Source organism: Antechinus flavipes, chromosome 2 (assembly GCF_016432865.1).
Source record: "Antechinus flavipes isolate AdamAnt ecotype Samford, QLD, Australia chromosome 2, AdamAnt_v2, whole genome shotgun sequence".
Classification (NCBI taxonomy): domain Eukaryota; kingdom Metazoa; phylum Chordata; class Mammalia; order Dasyuromorphia; family Dasyuridae; genus Antechinus; species Antechinus flavipes.
The window spans coordinates 354,237,087-354,257,635 of NC_067399.1; positions in this window are offsets into that span (position 1 = coordinate 354,237,087).

Consider the following 20,549-nt stretch of genomic DNA (forward strand, 5'->3'; position numbering starts at 1 on the left):
TAATTATTATGAAAGACTTTGAAAACAAAGATTTAGTGAAATATTATACATGCTCTACCTTAGACCTGAATGGGAGCTAATATTTCTGACTTCAGAATCTGAGATTGTAAGGTAATGTTTGGTTTAGAAAAACTGTTCTATGAATTCTCATGGTTTGATGCTAAAAGAAAAACACAACTTTGTGTTGTATTTTAACCAAAGAGAAACACCAACTTGGTTTTGTGATATAATTTGAAATTTTTTATTTTTTGTCAGGCACACTAGATTTTAATTTATTTTCTAACACTAGGAAGATAAATACAATTATCTTTTTATATTGTCTATATTTAATTTTTATCTCTGCTACCTCACTATTCCAAATTGTAGGTAATAAACATAGTTAACATTACAGTTTTAGTTTACATCTCTGGAAAATAACAAAAGCATTCTTTATCTGGAATCTTCAATCCACACCAAAATTTTAAATAGGAGCAAGAATTTGAAATCTTAAGATATTTTATGTCAATATAATTATGCTAAGTGCTAAGATTATTATAATCACTATACTATTAAATGCAGATAGTCAGATATCTATTGATGATTCTAGTGTGTACATAGGGAGTTTTGAAATAGAATTTTTCCCTGACACCATGGATTTATCTTTTAAAGTGATGATAGAATCTATTTGTCAGCTTTTCAAGGTTGTTTGGATAGAAGAGATGGGGTAAGAGGTGGGAATCTAGTCTGACAAGTCATCCTTCACTCTAGAAATTAATTCCTTAATCAAGGGAATAACCTATATGAAATTCCCATCAGGGGTGTAGACTATGATGTTACTGAGTTCTTATTATGAAGAGTTCAATTTTGTATTTTCTTATTGATAGGGAACTATTAGAATTTATTGAGTAGGGGACAGTGTGTGTGTGTGTGTGTGTGTGTGTGTGAGATGGTCAGACCTGTGCTATTTTCCTAGTGATGCTCTTATGTTTGGAAATCTTGGAACACCTCAATCTCTTAAAAATCAGGATTGTTCAGGATAAGAAGGACAATGGAAAGATGCATGGTGGCTGGATGCAGGATTCAACACAGTTCAAACCATAACTTTTTTTCTGCTCTTTCATTCCTGGATTGTCTGTATCTAATTTATCAAGATTTGTTATTGTTGTTATTATTTGTTGTTTGTTTTTGTTTTTTAAACTTGCCAGGAACCTTATAAGCTCCTAAAAGGCTGAGGCTATTTTCTTTTGAATCATTTTAACAAAATGATTAGGAAAATCATTTTGGCAACTAAATGGAGTGTAAAGGGTTGAAACTCTGAACAGGTGACTGGAATCAGACAATTGAGCACTTAAGGCTAATTACCTATTGGACAATAACTCTATTAGCATATGGTTGGAAAAATGGCCCTTCTCATTATTCTGTGCTGGCTTGATATTTTGGTGTATACAGATAATCATAGAAGGGATTAGGGGGTAGGGCGAGACAATCCAGAGTCACTTTTGGAGGAGGACGAGGAGAAGGGAGATTGGTGGAGAGCTTGTGGCAGTTTTGTCCATCCCCTTCACTTCTCCCCCTAAAGACCAAGGATTTTTGCTTATCTTGACTCCAGCTGATTCTGAGGCCTCCAGGGAGCTAACTTGGACTTCACATTTTGGTGCCCAACATGTGAACCAAGGACCCTGAAGAAGTCCCCAGTGACCAGGAAATAGGGTGAGTATTTTAACAGACAAACAGGGAACTTTGTTAAGAGCTAAACTAGTAACCTATTCTAACTGAAATGGGGCAGATTTTAGGAAAATATTCTCCCCCATCCCCAGCTCCATCCCCACCCTCACTCTAAGGGAACGCTATAGAAAGCATACTTAAGTTAATCAAGAGACAAGGTTTGCTTCTAACTTGGGAGCAGATCAGTGAACTCTGGATACATTAGAATGCACATCCCCTTGGTTCTTCAAGGAAGAAGACAGAGTGGCAGATAATTGGAAACTACTAGATCAACTATGTGAATACTATAATGATAAAGGTCCTGATTTAATTTCTAAGGAAACATTCTATATATACAACATAATACAATTGGCCTTAAAGAATCGTGCAAGTTATAGATAAAAGAAAAATTTTAAGAACAGCCAGATGAGGAAGTGTGAGGAAAAAGAGGAAGACAAAGGACAGATTAATGGCAATATTGCCAGAGGGCATGAGGACTTAAGTGAATTTGAAGGTCATGGTGATTGTTGCTCTCACAGCCCAGCTTCAACTCCATCTACAGAGCAGGTCCTTGACACGCCCCCATCAACTTCACCTTTTGGGATGGAGGGAGGAGGAGTAGTGGGAGGGGCACCTCTCCCTTGGTAAGCACCCCCTCCTATGACTAGATTGCAAAAGGCACTACTTAAAGCCACAGAGGAAGGGCAGAATACAGCTGATTTGAGAATAGAAATGTATCCTGTGATTCAACAGTTTAACTCTTCAGGTCAAGAAAGTAGAAGATACATTCCTTTTGATATAGAAATCTCAAAGACCTGAAAAAGGCTTGCACTTTTTATGGGGCTACATCATCTTATGTTAAGATGTTATTAGGGACTGGAAATCTATAGCAAGGACATGCTTAGAACTTGGACAAAACTTGTTGTGGCTTTCTGAATATAGTGAGCTCTGTAGGATACAAGCCTAAGGAAATAGTCAAAGAGGAGTTAATACTCCAATCACCTATGAACAACTAACAGGTGTAGGTTCTTATGCAGACATTTCAGTACAGATTAATTACCCCACAGCAGTATATGAGAAAATTGCTTCTGCTGCTATCAAAGTATGGTGTTTTATCCCAGGTGAACAAGACAAAGGAGAGGCCTTCACAAAAATAGCACAAGGGCCAAATGAACCCTTTGCTGATTTTGTGGGACATCTTCAGACAGTGGTCATATGAACTATTGGTGAAAATGCAGCAACAGAAATTATGATAAGGCAACTTGCTAAAGAAAATGCTAATGAGGTTTGTAGAAGAGTTATACTAGGACTACACAAGGATGCTCCTTTAGAGGAAATCATGAGACGCTGGGGCATGATGGCAGCCGATGCTGCACACAGAGAATGCCTAGAAGTTCAGTACCCAGACATGACCAGTCAGCTAGGAAACCATCTGATGGGAGAAAGGGATTACATAATCAATCAGCCAGGAAGCAACCTGATGGGAGAAAGGGATTACAATTGGGGAGAATAGAGTTGTATGCAACTGGGACAACTGAGATGCCCCCTGGAGAGGTGAAATTTGCTCCTCTCCAACCTATGGATCCTTTCCCTCCAGGCACAGTAGGCTTGACCATTTCACTTCCTAAGAGTACTTACAATACAGTGTTCATCCATACACTGATGTGGGAAACTGGGGAATGTGTAGATAATATCCCAGTCACTAATACAGGCAGACAATGTGTGACTTATCAACCAGGAAAAGTAGTAGCATCAGGTTTACTCATACAGACTCCTAATAAGCAATCTGGTGATAGTTGCCCAGATTCTGACTCCAAGCAACAAAATCCAGAAATATTCTGGACAGGTTACAACTGACCATCTTATGCTCACTATCTATATAAAAGGATTGGTGTCACACAGGTGCAGATCATACAGTCATTAGAGGTGCCAACTGGCCCAGTCACTGGTCAAAGATTAAGGCAGACACCTACTTATCTGGCGTAGAAGGATCAATAGCAACTGAAGTTAGTGCTACCCCATTTGAGGTGGACTTTTGAAGGTGAAACAGGAGTTTTTGCCCCCTTTATAGTTAAAAAGTCCCCATCAATCTGTGGAGAAGAGACGTTTTATAGCAATTAGCATTACAAATGAGTACTTCAGTTTTTTAGGCAAGGCTGCTGTTGAAGGTCTGCCAATATTTGCACCTGTTCCTATCCAATGGAAAACTGATACACCAGTGTGGATAGAACAGTGGCCCTTAGGTAGCGATAAAATTCAGACCTTGTTAGATATAGTACAGGAACAACTTGATCAAGGACACTTACAACCTTTTCTAAGTTCTTGGAATTCCCCAGTATTTGTTGTAAGAAAGAAAACTGGAAAATGGAGCATGTTGACTGATTTAAGAAAGGTGAATGAACAGATGGAAACTATGAGAACTCTTCAGCCTGGACTTCTGTCTCCTACTCAATTGCCTAGAGAATGGCCTCTTTGAGTTATAGACATAAAGGATTGTTTCTATTCTATCCCTCTAGATAAGGAGGATATGAAAAGATTTGCCTTTTCAGTGCCTAGCGTTAACTTAGCTGAGTCTTATAAAAGATATGAATGGAGAGTTTTGCCACAGGAAAAGCAGCCCTACTATGTGTCAAATATATGTTGCTGCTGCTCTTACTCCACTAAGAAAAGCATTTCCAAAAGTAATGTTTGATTACATTACATGGATGATACATTGGGATGTGCACCCGAGGAGTAAATATTAGAAGCATATCTACAAAAGACCATAGAAACATCAAGGAACTGCAAAATGCATATAGCTCCAGAAAAAATTCAAAGACATGCTCCTTTTCAATACTTAGGATATGAAGTATACCCTAAGGTGCTTACAATACAAAAACTTTCTTTAAGAACAGAGAAGCTAAACACTTTAAATGACTTTCAGAAATAGGAGATATCCAATGATAGGAATATCCAATGGATGCATCCAGTGTTAGGTTTGACTGTCTATCAATTGTAACCATTATATGACATTTTAAGGGGAGACAGTGCTTTAAACTTTCCATGCCAGCTTATAAAAGAAGCTCAAGAGGCTTTGAGAGAAATTGAACTGGCTTTATCCAATATGGTTGAAAGAGTCACTCAAAAACCCTTGGAAATGTCAGTTTTTGCTTCACAAGAGGCACCCATAGCACTTCTTCATTAAGGAGACAGTGGGATAGAATGGGTGAACCTCCCAGCAAAACCAGAACAAAGCCTTACTCCTTACCCAGTGTTTGTGGGCTACAATTTTATTAAAGGCCATTAAGTGAGCAGTACAATTATCTGGGATAAGATCTGATTAGATATATACCTTTTATACTAATGCACAAATTAATGTATGCTGTGAAACCATCCCAGACTGGCAAATTTTATTAGCCACGGATCCAAATTTTACACACATGTCCATTAAAGATATCCATGGACACATGTCCACTAAAGATAGACTATTACATAATTGGAGATGGATTCTTGAAGAAAAGGCTTCTAAAGTTCCTCTTAAGACTATCTTTAAAAATGCATCCAGTGGGACAGCAATGGCTGTACTGAGTCTGCACAGCAGTTGCACTCAGAGAGCATTCTGAATCACTCTGGGTGTTGGGTGGGGGTGGCCAGGTCCTGAGAGACTCTAGTGTTTTGGGGTCACAGTCTTTACCCCCTGTGTTTATAGCTTCTCTGCTGATCTATTGGCTTGCTGCCAGAGTAAAGTAGCTCACACTGTGGGAAAGTTCTCTTAGCAAATTTTCTGCCAGCTTAGATCACACCCCGCCCCACTCAGGTCTGCTGAGCATGCCTTCTGTGCTCTTGCTGCCAACTTTCCTGACCCTGCACCTGGTCTAACTGTCCCCACCCGTGAGCAAAAACAGACCTTTTCTGGCAAATTTCGAGGATATCTTCTATTGGTAATGTGTCATACTCCAAATATTCATGGGTTTTTTCAGTCAAGCACTAATTCTGAGGCCTTTCATAAAAGAAGTAGTCTGAGGGAAAGGAAGAGCTTAGATAAATGTATGTGTTCTTTTGCCATCTTGTCTTTGCTCCCTCTTCCCCCCTCCCCCCCCAAGTCGTTTTTTGAAAGAAAGAAAAAAAAGGAAACTTCTTTTGAGAGGAAGAGGAAATTCCTGAGGAGTAGTGTAGACAGATGACTGTAGGCAGAGGCTTGTTTGAAAAATATTGATAAACTTTGGAATATTAAAAAAGCATATCAAAAATATATATCAAAAAATTTTTACAAGGCTTATCAAAGTCATTTTTCTCATGAAGAAGAAATAGCACTATCACTAAAGAGTTTAACTGATCAGAAACTGGAAGCAAAGCAAGTCTTACAAAGTAATGAAGCTGTGCCTAGAAACAGTAACCACCCATATTCAACTGTCTAGCAGAGCATGAGTACTGGCATGATTACTCAGCCCAGCTCCAGTGACATCACTAGACAGCCTTAACATCACTGTCCCTTCAGATTGGTGAGTTTTTCCTTCACATTTGATGGCCAGGGACTTTTTTCTACCTGTGTCTACTTTTCCACTCAATGGTGTTTATATTTATAGAAGAACTTTATGGAGGAAATGTTTTTATTTATACCTTTTTCCCCCCACCAACTGCTTTTGCTTCGAAGCAATTATATCCTATGGCTGAATAATAAAGGCAATGCATTTGGCTCTCTTATGGATAAAACTGACTTCCAAAGTTCTCCTTCTTGATTGACAGAGAGGTTGTGTCTCATGTCTCTACTATAATCATTTAGAGAGGAATCTTGTTTCTCCTCTCTTCCTTTTTTTGTACACTAGGAAGAAGAAAAAAGGGAAAGAGAGAGAGACAGAGACAGAGAGAGATGGAGAGAGAGAGAGATAGAGAGTCAGAGACAGAGAGACTATCATCCCCCTCTTTAAGGGATAAGTATGTTTTACTCTTCTCGCATATTACTTGTTTCTCGATAGATTACGTTCATCAGCTAGTTTAGGGCATAACAAATACCTGGGCACCCAAAGAGATATTAAAGAAGGGAAAGGGACCTGTATGTGCCAAAATGTTTATGGCAGCTAGAAATTGTTTGTAGTGGCTAGAAATTGGAAAATGAATGGATGTCTATCAATTGGAGAATGGTTGAGTAAATTGTGGCATATGAATGTTATGGAATATTATTGTTCTGTAAGAAATGACCAGCAGGATGAAAACAGAGAGGATTGGTGAGACTTATATGAACTGATGCTAAGTGAAATGAACAGAACCAGGAGATCATTATATACCTCAACAACGATTCTGTATGAGGATGTATTCTGATGGAAGTGGATCTGTTCGACAAGGAGATCTAACTCAGTTTCAATTGATCAAGGATAGACAGAAGCAGCTACACCCAAAGAAAGAACACTGGGAAATGAATGTAAACTGCTTGCATTTTTGTTTTTCTTCCCGGGTTATTTATACCTTCTGAATTCAATTCTCCCTGTGCAACAAGAGAACTGTTCGGTTCTGCACACATATATTGTATCTAGGATATACTGTAACCTATTTAACATGTAAAGGACTGCTTGCCATCTGGGGGAAGGGTAGAGGGAGGGAGGGGAAAAATCGGAACAGAAGTGAGTGCAAGGGATAATGTAAGAAATTACCCTGGCATGGGTTCTGTCAATAAAAAGTTATTTAAAAAAAAATACCTGGGCAGAGCAATTGAAGGAAAGGGAAATGAGCATCATCTTATGTTAGAATATTATTAGAGAATTTGGCTTATGAAGTTCTTACTCCGAATGACTGGAAATCCACAGCAAAAACAACATAACCAGACCAAAGGCTTAATTTTTAATCCAGTGCTTGTGGCTAAAATCTTGTTAAAAGCCATTAAACAAGTAATACAATTATCTGGGATAGGACCTAACGAGATACATGTTTTATAAAAATGTACAAATTAATGTATGCCTTGAAACCATCTCAGAGTGGCAAATTTTATTGGCCACAGCTCCTAATTTTACTATCTGTATCTAGAAATAGAAGTGATAAATAAAATTATTTATAGGATGATTTCACAAATTAAAAAAATAAAAGAAAAAAAGAAAGTAAAAGGAAGAATAATAGTTAACTATTCTCCCCTATATGTCCTTTTCTTATTTTCAATCAAATATTTGTTTGGAGTTGGAAAAGAAAGATTTTCCAGTTAATGTTAGAAACTTCCAAACTATCTACACAAATATTTATACTCCTTTTGGACTACCTCTGATTGTCTCTTACCTCTAGCTTTTACTCTCTGTTTTTTAAAAAAAAAATTAATAATATTTTCTCCAATTAAATGTCAAGACAATTTTAGCATTCAGTTTTTACAATATTTTGAGTTTCAAATTTCTGTCCTTCCCTCTTTCCCTCCCCTCTAGTCTTCCTGAATGGCAGGCAATTTGATATAGGTTACTTATGTATATTTATGTAAAACATATTTCCATATTAGTCATAATGTGAAAGAAGAAACAGATCAAAAGAGGAAAAAAATAAGTGAAAAAAGTATGCTTTGATTTGTATTCAGAAATCCATCAGTTCTCAATCTGGATGTGGACTGCATTTTCCCATCATGTACTTGTCTTTCTTGCATCATTGTATTACCGAGAAGATCTAAATCATTCATAATTGATCAATCACACGGTGTTGCTGATACCTGTATACAGTGTTTTCCTGGTTCTGCTTTGTATCAGTTCATACAAGTCTTACTAGGTTTTTCTGAAATCTGTCTATCATTTCTTTTTGCACAATAGTATTTCATTACATTCTTATACCATTGCTTGTTCAGAAATTTCCCAATTGATGAATATCCCCTCAGTTTTCAATATTTTGCCACTATGAAAAAGGCTGCTATAAATATTTTTGCACATGCAGGTTCTAAAGGGAACCTTTAAGGGTTTAAGGGAAAACCTTTTTTATGATATCTTTGGGATATAAACCTAGTAGTAGTATTGCTAGATTAAAGAGTATGCATAGCTTGTTTGCCTTTTGGGCACAGTTCCAAATTGCTCTCCAGAATAGTTGAATGAACTCACAACTCTACCAACAGTGCATTAGTGATCCAACTTTCCCAAATCCTCTCTAAAAATTATCTTTTCCCTTTTTGTATGTCATATTAATCAATCTGATAGATTTGAAGTGGTACCTCAAATTATTTTAATTTGCATTTCTCTTTTCAAAAGTGATTCAGAGCATTTCTTCATAAAAATAAATTTGATTTCTTTATATGAAAACTGCCTTTATATGAAAACTTCATATCCTTTGGTCATTTATCAGTTGAAGTAGCTTTTGCCATTTAAACTTGAAACTATCACCCACCATCTCTTTCTTAAAATCCTGCTTATTTATTAATTAAAATATGGTTTCAGAAACTGCAGCTTAACTGGATGTTGACATTCATTATTTATTACTCCACAACTCTGCTTTCATCTTAAAAATTTACAAATTAGATAAATTATTTCATTAGTATTATAAGAAACAATAAGAAATTATGAAGAAACTCCCTATCAAGAGAAGCTAACACCTTCTTTGTAATTTATGGTCTTGGAGAATCTCATAGGTGAAGTGAGGATGTATCAGAGATGGGATTTCAACCTGGGTCTTCTTGCTTTGAGACCATGTTTTTATCCATTACACATGTTGCCTTGATATGAAAAAAAATTGGAAAGCATCAAATATAAATAGAGCTCTCTAACATGAAAATTATTTCTCAATTTACAATTATTGAGTACCCCCTCTAAAAAGCTTTTATATGGTTTGTATAATATTATGAAAATAGTATTGATATTACAATCAATAAATAAATATTTATTAAGCATCTATTACAGGTCTGACATTATGCTAAGCACTCTTCTGCTTTGAGACAAAAGGCAATACCTGCCCTCCAGTAATTTACAAACCAATACTTCTCTGGGACCCTAGGGCATTGCCATATCACACTTTAATAACCACAACTTTTTTTTAGTCCAAAAACTATCATAGGATTTCAAAATAAGTAAGGATTTTCAGGACCCCAAAGGTCTTTGAATGTAAGGTCAATGAATTTGTTTAAAAAATATTTTAGTCACTATATTTCAATGTAATTTATTATCTTTTAATCCTCTGTATTTCATTTTATGCATTTAAAAACTTTATTTTGAGATGGGTATCATGGACTTCACCAGATTGCTCAAGAGATCCATAATAATAAAAAAAAAAAAAAGTGAAGAACCCCTGGACTACTCTGATTCATGTCACACAATCAGTGTTGTAAAACTAAGACTGATACCCATGTTTTCTGATTTCCAGTTCAGTGTTTTTTACTTTTGTAACCTATGTTTTCTACTAGAAGCTTTGCTAATAATAAGGCATCAAGAAAACTCTCCTGTGCCTGGATCCCTAGAAAAGCTATGCCAAGGCTCAAGCAAGTCTGTGAGTCAGCACCCACTCAAAACCATAGTTCTGAAATGGACAAAAGATTGGCCCCCTCATCCCTGGGTCAAGGGGCCTCAGGCTTATAGGAAAATGTTGCTTAAACTAAAGTAAGGGAAGTGTTATGTTCAGACTGGGCCCCATTCCTCAGTTCATGAGACCCTAGACTTTCCGAGAAGTAGTTGAAGTCCCAGACTTTCTGAGAAGTGTGTGCCTAACAGAGTCAGGATAACATCACGAAAGACAGGTTCCGTTGTGTGCTCACTCACATCCAGACATATCCCCATTGTAAATGAGAAACTGTGTCAGTGATTTCCGAAATCTGTAACCACAAGGCTGTACCAGAATGTGGCAAACATGCTTAAAAGTGTACCTTGCTGAAGGTTCGGGGCTGATCTCTACTAGCCTGTCTAGTGGGGTCAGTCACTGGCCAGCCAGCCAATAAAGGATACTTTAAAATAAATAATCTGGTCTGAGCTATCTCATGTCTGTCCATTTCATTCTGAAGTTCCACCAAGATAAGATATGGCTCAGTCTGACGGCCAGACCCTCTCCCTAGAGAGTGAAAGAGGTTATGGATCCTAGGGGGTGGCCACTGAGAGATTCATATGTAGAATATAATGTTATGGAATATTATTTTTCTATAAAAAATGACAAGCAGGATGATTTCAGAAAGACCTGGAGAGACTTACATGAACTGATGCTGAGTGAAATGAGCAGAACCAGGAGATCATTATATACTTCAACAACAATATTACTTGATGATCAATTCTGATGGACGTGGCCCTCTTCAACAATGAGATGAACCAAATCAGTTCCAACTGTTCAATAATGAAGAGAACTAGCTGCACCCAGCAAAAGAACTATGGGAAATGAGTGTGGGCTACAACATAGCATTTACAGTCCTTCTGTTATTGTCCGCTTGCATTTTTGTTTTCCTTCTCAGGTTATTTTTACCTTATTTCTAAATCCAATTTTTCTTGTGTAGCAAGATAAAAATATGTATACATATATTGCATTTAACATATACTTTAACATATTTAACATGTATTGCCATCCAGGGGAGGGGGTGGGGGGAAGGAGGGAAAAAGTTGGAACAGAAAGTTTTACAAGGGCCAATCCTGAAAAATTACCCACGTATATGTTTTGTAAATAAAAACCTATAATAATAAAAATAAATTAGTTAATATTTATTAAGCATTAAAATAAAATAAAATAAAATCCTACTTTCTGCAAAAGTGCTGTCAAATTAAAATATAGATAGGGGCCACTATACATAAGAATCCCATATTATCTGAGAAAAATGCATATTAACATTATCAATGTTTTATTATGTTTTCATCTATTATTGTGTTAAATATATTTCTCAATTACATTTTAATCTGACTTGGGCAATACTTTAGTAATATTTCAGGCCACAATATCCTCACAACATGATATCTCATTCTCTTTTGAAACTCTTATAAAGTTTGGTGCCTTTCCTCTTTTAATTATTACTCATTTTTCTATTAATAACTCATTTGTTTGCTTGCTGTCTCTCCCATTCAATTGTGATCTCTTTGAAAACAGAGACTATTTTTGCCTCTTTGTATATCCCCAATATTTAGCACAGTCTTTGGCATTTGGTAGATAATTAATAAATGTTTATTGACTGATCAGGTAATCTTGGTGTCTGTGAACATATTATATACATACACACACACACCTATATGTATGTATACACACATGCATACATACATACATACCTACACACACATATATATGTATACACAAATATACACACACACACATATATATATATATACATATAGTTATTTTTCATATAATTTATTTCCTTTATATTCTTAAACATTTTATTCAATTAAAAATTATTCTAAAGAGTTTGTGGGCTTCATTAGACTTCCAAAGGAAGGACACAAAAAAGTTACCTCCTGATTTTTAATATATGTATATGTATGCTCATGTTAAGATATATATATATTCAAATTGATTGTCTAAATGTAGAGGCTAGTTCTCAGTGGCATGGATCACAGTCTTTGGAATCTGGTCATGTTTTTCACTATGAAGAAAGCAGAAAATGAATTGAACAATATTTGTATGTGTATATGACAAACATATATTTGAAAGAACATATTTATATATTTGTATGTGTTTCTTGTTCAATTATTCCAGTATTCATACATATACATCTATGTGTGTATGGGTGGGTGGGTGAGTGTGTTTATATACTGCTGGCATGATTTTTTTAGGGGATCAGAAGGAAAACCACTTCGTTGGTCACTCTTAAAGAAAAGAGGTATTATAGTTCCAAATTTACAATTTTTAGTTAGCACATCTACATAAGACCAGAATGTAATCTCATTTATCCACCAAAATTGCAACAAAAATTGTTGAAGTTCTACAGATTACACCAGAAAATAGTGTTTCTGAGGGTGCTAACTATACCATAAGGTTTATCATAACCTACCATATAAACCAGATAAGATAGTTATTCCAAAGTTTGGGGAGAAAGTCCTTTCTGGTCTTTATTTTCCATAATCTGTCATGTCTTCATGGAAGCATGATATTATTTATTGTTGTCATATGTTGTTGTTCATCCTTCATTCTTGTTGAGAATCAATGATATCAAGAAGTTGCAAGTGAGTTGTATTTAAATGAGATAGAGTTGTGCAAAGTCATCAGTCTCACTGCCTCCTCCAGAATGAGTTCAGGGGTAAAAGATAGGTCAGGATGATTAGAAATAGTGCCCTGTTGTCATTTATTTGTTTGCTAACGATGTTTTTATTTTTTCTCTCCAGTTTTCCCTATGCCATAGTCAGGGGTTTTCAGTAAAATTTCTAAGCCACTTAAAAGTAGCAGAAGGTCTCTAGAAGATCTTACAATTTTGTCATCAAGGCAGTTAGAGCAATATTTTCTAAATCTTTCCATGTAGGCTGAGATCTACCCTATATATGGAATATATATAGACAGCAAGAAGGTACAGTGAATAGAATTCCAGGACTGGAATCAGAAAGAACTGAGTTCAAATCTGGCTTCTGATAATTCCTAGATGTAGTCAAATAACTTAATTTCTTTATCTGTAAAATGGAGATAATAATAGTACAACTTCCCAGGATAATTGTAAGGAGAAAGTAAGATAAAAATTGTTAAGTCACGTAGAACTTAGTAAAACATTATATAAATATTATTTATGTTATTATATAGACTAGGCTAGTTTTTCCTTAAAAGATATTTGAACTAATCTTGAATTTTTATTGACTCAAGATATCAAACTTGAACCATGGATATAAAGTCAACAAATACAAAAGCAGAACATCTGGAGCCAGAAGCCTCTCACTGAGGTCTGAGCAAAAAAAAGTCACTCAATCTCTCTTGTCCTCCTCTTTTTCATTCATAAAATGAAGAGGTTTGTATATGTAGTCACAAGAAAACTAAATCTAGAGTCAAAAACCTGGATTTGAATCCTGGTTTCACTAAAGTCATCAATGAGATCTTCACTACTCTGTGCCTCAAAAAAGAAGCTGAGTTCTAAAATCTCTTCCAACTTTCTATTTCAAGGACTCTAAGTACCCTGTATTAAGACATAGTTAGATTATGTATATTAGTCTAAGTACATAAGTATGTAGTTAGAATAATGTATGTGTTATCAAAATCATAATGTCAAGGTAAGGTGAAAATTCAACCTTGATAACCATTTTCCCACCTGAAAATGAGCTCTATTGTTGCCACTGTTGAGCTGCTATTAGGTATTTTTATATGACATGCTGTTTTCTAAGAACATAATTTCAGTGTTAAGGTTCTACTACATTATCTCAATCTCTTACTGTTCATTATTAGCTTCAGAGACATTTTGACAAAGAAACAAATAAAATCTTCGTGTAGGTAAGATTTATCTTTGGATTTCCTCAGGCTCCTTTTGAGCTTATTTCTCTCTCAACCCTCTTTTTATCCAGAGCTCTTATTATTTTGTAACCCTCCCATTATTATGGGATAAGAGAGTACTTATTACATAGAAAGAAATTTCCTAGGAGCATTAAGTACAATACTGGCTACATACCATATTGTTCCAAATCTAGTCATTCCTCAATATAGTTTGCATTTCTAAAATTAAATCTTTGGAAGAAAAATGTGTGTGTTGAAAACACTGATTATATATTGCTCTCATAGTTTATACAAGTCACATCAGGAAAAATGTATGATTTGTGTTTGAAATAATATGTCATATATTTATAACATAACCCCTCAGACTCTAACTAAAAAAGACTATTGGGGGGACAAGACAAGTCAATCAGTAAAGGGCAGTTTTTGCTGGGACTCAGTTCAAAATTCAGTTTGGGAATTTTTTTTCTTTCTGAAGAGTAAATAAAGGGCAACCAGCAGGTTCAGGACTCATTCAATTGTAGACTAAGCAATTTCTATATTGAAACAAAACAAAATTTCCAGTATCAGTTTTTCTATTCAGATGAAACTTATGCTTTTTAGACCCATGAAGTATTTCTGAAACCTGAACTTTCACTCCAGAATAAGTAATCCTGCTTTAACTGGGTCATAAGAAAGTAATAACTAATGCATAGGAATTGTTTAACTGTTTAACTAATAAGAAATCTCTGTTCCACATTTTGAAATATGCAGGAAATTAAATCAAGAGATAATAAAGAATACTAGAACAATAATAATTTTACAAACAAATTCTGTCCCAACAAGCTCTCATTGGGGAAAATCCTGTGGCACATATTCCTGAGGCCTGAAAAACTGGAATGAAGCTAAAGAACCACAGCTTTCTAAACAACTTATGGTTTGGAACTCCTAATTAAGGCAAAATCCAATCTGGGAAATATTATCTCACATAACTCATGATGTGTTTAGTTATATTTTCTATTGCATTTTCATCTTACTAGAAGCACAACTTATGCTCGATACATTCCTCAAACCAAGTCCTCCTTTAAACTTTTTTTTAACCTTATTTTATTTTCTTATTAAGTTAACAGAAATGAAACAACCTCAAAAACAAAATAAATGCCTTGAGTTGTACATAGTAACTTCAATATCATATAATCATATATTCTAAATATATTGAACCTCATTCCATAGAGTATTTGTCCTAAACTTTAGTACTTATTACTTTAAAAATATTTAGGTACTTACTCCTTAAAGAGTTTGTTAATGCCTTTTGTTATGCTATAGTTTAGTTTTGCCCTCCCAATTACTAGCCTGTCCAACTCAAAAAATATCTTTTATAATAAATCGACTATGTAGCTTTTACCTACTAAAAAGTGGAATAATAGTATCTACCTCCCAGGGATGTTTTGAGGATGAAATGAGATATTTCTGTAGCACTTTGTGAACTTTAAAGTATTACATAAATTCTAGTTATTGTTATCAGTAGTAGTAGTGGTGGTGGTGGTGGTAGTAGTAGTAATACAGAGATAATATGTGAGAGCATGTGTAGAGTTCTGCATTGATAATAAAATTAGTCACTAATCATTTAATCTGTGTTCATTTACCTTTTAGTATTATTTCCATGTACATTTCTAAAGATGTTCTGTGTTACCACTTGGGTTCTGCTTTTTTTACTCTATCACTTCGTCTGTCTTTTGTTTCAGTGAATTCTCAATCCCTCTCATTTCTTGTTAAAAGATTTATCCAAGCCTGTGAATTGATTTAGGGTAGCAATTGCTCTTTGAAAATTACCTAGGTTACTAAGATAAAATAACTTGCCTGGGATCACAAAGAAGGATGTCAGAGGTAAGACTTGAAAACAGATTGTTTTGACTCTCAGGCCAGCTCTTTATCTGTTATGTCATCTTGTCTTTCATGTTGCATTAATATTCATATTTTATTCATTTTCATGTAGTTGATAAATGCTAATTTTTTTGATCATTCCTTACTCAATGGTTACCCACTTTGTTTCCAGAGTTTTTTTGGTTTGTTTTTTATTTCAACAAAAAGCTGCACTATGAATATTTTGGAATATCTGGAGTATTTTTTCTGCCTTCAACCTCCCAAAGATCTAGTAGTAAGATAACTTATGTCTTGAATACATGATGCATTCATGATTTTGTAAGTTTGAACACTCCTTCCAAAAGTGTAAATCATAATCCCCACATGATTTGGCAGATTGTGTTCATGTGTGGTTATGGCCAAAAAATTCCTTAATTGGTCCTCAGATAATAGAGATTATTGCTTAAACTGTGTTCAAAATCTTTCTATCTTTTTAATAGTGCTTATGTTCCCTTGTTGTTATTTGTCCATCATTTCAAAGAGTACTTATGATGTCACAGGGTGATGTTTTGATTTGAGCATGATTTGGATTTAAGTGAGGCAAAGTCATCAGCTTTACTCTCTCTTCCAGAGCCATCAAAAGTCAGGATGATTGACAATGGCCCGGGATGCAATGGATGATCTTGACCACTTTGATGTCTGACCAAGTTCTAAGCATGCCACAATACCATCTTCAGCTACTTTCAAAACCATTAGAACACATTGAACTCATCTGCCCATTTTGCCTGAAAATGTCTTCACATGTTTGGAGTAGACATCTCACCAATTCATTGACGGTTTTACACTTATTTTCAACCTCATATGGCCCATCTGCCAAGATAGTTTTACTAGGGTGTGTCTCCCCTACTTAAACAGTGGTTGATGTTATAGGGAATAAAGTTTCTGATTCCATCTAGTTTTTTCCTATTATGATAAAATTTTAGAAGGTCTCCAATGTACTAAGAAAAAATCTAGTGTACTTGGATTCAACCACACTAGCTTTGTCTGTCATCCCCTCCTCCCAAGATATTCTTCTAATCAGCTTGAATTCAGTCTGCCCTGTTCAATCTATCCTTTATACTATTCTCAGAATAATCTTAGAAACTTATCATTCCTAGACTCAAAAATCTTTGTAAGAAAATTGAGGATTTTGCTGGTCAAAAATACAACACCAAAGCATTTTGATTTTATTATTACATATATAATAATACAGATACATATATATTAAAGATAAGAATTTAAGCTGTCTGGGTGGAGAATACTAAACTTTCCTCTTTAACCTACCTTTTGTTCTGATTCAAATTCATTTGCAGTTAACAGAGAAAGAATCTTAGGACTGGGTAAATATAGGAGCCCTATTATCTACAAGATAGTCATCTCCAAAGGAAGGCTTTGATCTCTATCCAGATAAGGAGGTCAAAAAGGAAAGACCTAAAATTAATCTGGACATTCTACCTGGCTATTACTGACTTGAGTATGTGGCTATGATTAAAGGCAATTATCACACCCTTATTATGGAGAGGTTCTAACTAAGATTCTTAGGTAGCCATGTAGAAATTTTTTTTCTGGCTCTGTTTCTGTGTTTCTAGATTTTGATACTATGTGTTCCCTAATATATCACCTAGGAACTCCTTTCATTGCTTAGGGCCTTCTTACCCTGAAATATCCTTCATTATGGCCTCATCCCTAGACTATCCATCTACCTGGGTATATATATTTGATCTGACTTAGGACATAGACTTGAGCTGGGCTCATAAGTGAGTAACTAAGGTGGAGATGATAGGTTAGTGATGAAATTACAGTTATGTTGCTCTGAATTTATGGAGCCTTTCATTTAGCTGACCAAGACTGGGGCTAGAAGCTATCTACTACAGTTTTGAGTAGGGACAAACTTGTAGTTGTATTACCTAGATTTTGAAATGGAATCTTGGGCTTGCAAAGCCCAGATCAGGAGAGCAATAAAAAGACTACTTCATAGGCAAAATTATATATTTTAGACATTGAAATTCTGTGGCTTGTTGATCTGATTAATTTTTTGAGATTTCAAAGCATAAAACAATCAATACCAAAGAAAAGCAAAGACAGAATCTCAAATGCATTCATCAGGAATACAGTTCCAATATTCTCTCCAAAACTGTACAGACCATGACATATATATGTACCAACCCAAGTACAAAAATGTACTGACTATGATTGATACAAAGTTCCAATTGAGGAAGTAAGGCTGGGAGAATGAGTTTTTAAAAAATAAAGTAATATTAAGGAACCAGGGATGAGAAACATATAAATTCAGAAAAAGAGTCTAACTCTATAGTGACTACATGCAAAGCTTTAAATAGAATTAAATATTTATGGAAAGAAATGAAGCAAGAGTTTTAAAGTGATGATACAAATGAACTGAAAATTCTATAAAAAAGAAATAGAAAAGAAATGAGAATTTTGAAGAAAAAATTAGGAGAATTAGTCTAAATTTATTATAAAAGATATAAAACCATAAGCAAGTAATTGATTCCTTAAAAATTAGAATGGACCAAATACTAAAGATTCCATGAAGTAACAAGAAATAGTAAAAACAAATCAAAAGACCTAGAACTCTCTAGAGTGAAAAAAAAAAAATCTAAGAATCATTGAATTATCTGAAATTATTTCATTCTCCTTAATCTTTCTGCAGCTCTTTACATTGCTGATCACCCTTCCCATCCTAATATTATCTTCTCTCTAGGTTTTTAGGACACAATCCTCTTCCAGTTTTCTTCCTACCTATCTGATTACTCCTTAATCTCTTTTGCTGTATCTTCATCCAGATCATGTCCTCTAACCATAAATGTCCCTTCAGATTTTGTCCTCAATCTTCTTTGCTTCTTTCTCTATACTTCTTCAGTTGATGATCTCATTAGCTCCCATGAATTTAATTGCCATATCTATGCCATTCTGAAATATTTCCAGTTCCAAACTCTTTCCTGACCTCCATTCTCTAATCTTCAACTGCCTTTCAGTCATTTCAGACTGGTGCCAGTAAATTAAATACAAATCTTAAATAAAAGATGTCCAAAACTTGAATTCATTATCTTTTCCCTAAACCTTCACTCCCTTTCATTTCTCTATTACCATACAAGAATACATCAATTTTCCAGCCTCCTAGTTGTCATCTTTGATTTCTCACTATTTTTCATTCCCATATACAATGTTGCCAAGGCCTGCCAATTTCACCTAATCCAATACATCTCCCTTCTTTCCTTTGGTACTGTCACTATTCTAATATAGGCTTTCATCACTTCACACCTGCACTGTTATAATAGTCTTCTGGTGGGTCTGCCTGTCTCAGGTCTCACTTCACTCCATGTCATCCTTCATTGGCCACCAACATAATTTTTCAGGTATCATATCACACCCTCCCCATTCAATAAACTCAATATTAGACTTTCCTATTTCTTCTACAGTAAAATACAAAAATTTTCTACTTAGTGTTCAAACCCATTCTACAACTTATCCCCCTGATATCTCTCCAATCTTTTTATACCTTTCTTCTTTCTATGTATTCTATGATCTAGTAACCCTGTCTTCTTTGATGTCCTATAAACAACATATTCCATGTTTTGTCTCCAAATAATTTCTCTAACAGTTTTCCAAAACTGAAATGCTCTCTTTCCTCATCTCTACTTGCTGACTTCCCTAGCTAAAATTCTATCTTTTATAGGAAAAATTTTTCTAACCCTCTAAATTCTAGTGCTTTTCCTTTATTATTTCCTATTTATCCTGTTTGTTGTTTATTCTTCATTTTTCAAAGAGGACCAAAAGTTTCATGGATGATATCTTAACTCATCTGTGAATTATATTTAAGGGAGGTAAAAGTTTTCAACTTCTCCCTCTCTATCTCATTCTCCCCCTCATTCTCCTTCTAGGCCCCTCTTTGTGAGGTAATAGGAATTAAATAACTTGTCCAGGATCACATAACTACTAAGTCTGGATTTGAACTCAATTTTTCCTGACTCCAGAGCTAATATTCTATCCACCATACCATCTAGCTGCCCCCAGCTTCACTTTTCTCTTCCTGAATCACCGAAGTCCACTGGCAGGAAAGAAGTCAAGATGACTGCCCAGGAGGCAGTAGATGATCTTGGTATCTTTGCTGCCCAACAAGCTCTAAGCACTCTACAATGCTTGCCTCAGTTGTCTTCATGACCTTTGGAACAAATTGTTTTCATCTACCCATTCTATTGAGAAAAGTCTTCACATACTTGGAAAAGATATTTGCCTAATTCTCCAAAAGGTTTGAAGCTTGTTGGTTACCCTCAATCTGATTTACAGCTTGTTTGTATATATTTGCTTATTTTCTCTCCATTAGAATGTATATTCCTTGAAGCCAGGGTTTATCTTTTGCCCCTTTTTACATCCCTAGCATTTATCACAGTGCATGGCATCTAGTAGGCACTTCATAAATCTTTATTGATTGATAAGCCTGAAAACTGCCTCCAAAAAAGGAGACTGTATACCATATTTCAAGAAATCATGGACAAAAAGTACCCTGACAAATTATAATTAGAAGAAAAAGTGAAAATAGAAAAAATCCCCCAGCCATGTCATGAAAAAACTCCAAACTAAAAATGCTCAGGAACATAATATCAAAAATCCAAGGCTTTCAGAGCAAAGAAAAACAATGTGTAAAGTCACAAAGATAAAAATAACATGTAAAATCA